At 43.9% G+C, this 2,500-nt stretch overlaps 1 protein-coding gene across 1 annotated transcript in view; it reads left to right on the forward strand.

Moving 5' to 3' along the window:
- LOC113830346 (protein O-mannosyl-transferase TMTC2) overlaps window positions 1-2,500 on the forward strand; it is a gene marked incomplete at its 5' end in the record, with an annotated part of 13,664 nt that overhangs the window by 10,927 nt on the left and 237 nt on the right. Inside the window, 1 exon segment of the mRNA XM_070122944.1 lies at window positions 1-2,500. This exon segment is cut by the window's left edge and continues 1,712 nt beyond it; it is cut by the window's right edge and continues 237 nt beyond it.

Genomic DNA, 2,500 nt, shown 5'->3' on the forward strand with positions numbered 1-2,500 from the left:
TATCATTATTATTATCTTTTTACATTCCATAGACATCGGTCTGTGATATCATTAGCAAGAGCGGATCATTCCAAGATCAGTTTGGGCATTTGCTCAGTCCTGAAGTTTCCTTTTCATTCCCCTGTGCGTGAATACATTCCGAAAATTAGTGACACAAATTAAGGAAGAATAGTAGAGACTCGAAAGACAAGTAATGAAGAAGAAGAACTCTATGGTTGTAAGAATTGGTAACAGCTCATTTCGTCTGTCTCAGAGCTTGTGTGAACTTTGTTTGATAAAAAAATTTCCCATAATGAATTGCACTCACTTTATTCATATCAAGGCCTTTTCTTTTCTTTTATTCGTGTGTGAACGGCCTTGAATACACGTAACGTTCATTCTCTTTTTCATGAAATTCTTGATTTTTCACCATTTTCCATCTTGATCTTTTTGTCCTTGGTATGGAGCAAAAGGGAAACATAGATCGATAATCAGAGCTGAATGATATACAAATCAACCCCAAAAATCCCTCAACCTTCGGGGTAACCATTTGGTACCTGGTGTAGTTCCTCCTGGTACCTCGAGGGAGTGACACGAGGACTTGGGGGCCTTTTAGAAATACCCCGCGGCTTCTGGGTGTTTCGTGAAGCCTAGACAAGGAAGCTCGGAGACCTCGGGGTGCCTTCCCTGCCCTCGTTCTTGTAGTACAGCTGTAGTATCCCAAGGACGTGAACAGAAGGCCACGTGTCAAGGTAGTCCTGGTAGTTAACTAATCATGGGAACTGTTGAGACGTGGACATGAGAACACTACTAATACTAACAGTATCAATAGCTTTAGAAGTTCCAGTATCCAGAGTCACCCCCGCCTGTTTATAATCCAGATCCCATGATGGAAGAATTTGATGTTTTATTTGTTTATTCTTTAGATATAGCTCTCTCTCTCCCCCACAAGGTTTAGGGTTAACAACAAAAGATCGGGATAGGTCGCGGGCTGGTATCTATAAAACTCAGCCCAATCATAATGCTGTATTATCGAAATCTATGTTTACCCTGAAAGAGACAGACGGAACTCGCATGACCCAGAAAAAATTGTTAAGAATGGAAACATTTCATTTCTTCTTTTATATATATAAACATCAAAGAAACTACGAAACCATGTTATTTTCTTCCCGAACCAAAAATCATGATAACAATCCGGTCTGATCCCCCCCTTACCCCTCCCCCCTGTACATGGACTATTAAGACCAGAGATGTTGATAGTCTTCTGTTCTCTAACTACAAAGCGACGTCCTGTAGTCCAGTGAGGATTGACGTATCGCCTGAGTTATCAACGAAATGGTCTCCTGGTGTGTTTGTGTTCAGTAACTTGATGTCATAAAAATAAACAAAAAAATTATGTGTATAAACCTTAACGCTACAGAAAGGTTGCTAAAACAGTAATAAAAAAAACGAAAAAAAAACATAAAAAATGTAATCAAGTAGAACTATGTAAATAGCCTGGAATAATAATAAAAAAAATCGATTTTTTAAGAACCCTTTTCTGAAGTTTCTTCCTGAGCACCCTTAAGTGGCGTCTCCCTATTTTATGCTCCCCCCACCCCCATTACCCCTCATTATCCCTCCCCCTCCCCCCTCTCCCCCCTCATTCAGATGGCGCTCAACCGATAAATGCCCCCCTACCCCCCCACCCCCATCCTCATTCTACCCCCTTTTCACCACAGTCAAATGGCGCTCAACCCCTTACCAAGTGCCCCGAGACCCCTTTAGATAGACCACTCAGACGCGGTACAACCCCTCCCTCTCCCTCCTTCGCCCTCTCAAATAGCGCTCAACCGGTGAGAAATCCCAAGCCCCCCCCACCCCCATTATTCCCTTCCCACCCCTCCCGCATTCAGCTGAAGTTTTCTAATCCCCCTTCCACCTTTTACCCACCACCCCCCACCCCCTCCCTCCCCTCTCACATCAGATGGCGTCTAGGTATAAGTGCGTGCGTTCCCCTCCACCCCCCTCCCCTCGCCCCTCTCTTCATGTACCCCACCCACCCAATCCCCACCCCCAAGTGTTCCACAATCAGATTCCCTCCCTCCCTTTTCACCCCCCCCCCACCGCCTCTTTCTACCGCTCTCATTCCCTCATACCCTTTCTACACCCCCCCCACCCCCTTCCTATACCCCTCCCCCTTCTGCTCTAATATGTGCCTAAGCCTATCACCACAACAGCCGTGTCTGTGAACGTGCTCTGCGACTTTCAGCCTTACTGAACGACGGCCTATGCTTCCTTATATATCTTTTTATACGAAGAAGAAATGTCCTTTTATCTGTCTCAAGGATTTATAGAATGTCCTTGTTTTTAAGAAGAAAAAAAAGTATAGTGTAGACAGACGAAAATAATGGCCCGAACTGATAGTCGTTCGGTCAAAAAAAGGAGAAAAAAAAAACACACACAAAAAAAGTATATAAAAAAAAAATCTGCCGAATTTTCACTGGTTTGCGAGTAATCTAGGACGGCCAGTTAGAAACGA

This window comes from Penaeus vannamei, chromosome 6 (assembly GCF_042767895.1).
Source record: "Penaeus vannamei isolate JL-2024 chromosome 6, ASM4276789v1, whole genome shotgun sequence".
Taxonomy (NCBI): domain Eukaryota; kingdom Metazoa; phylum Arthropoda; class Malacostraca; order Decapoda; family Penaeidae; genus Penaeus; species Penaeus vannamei.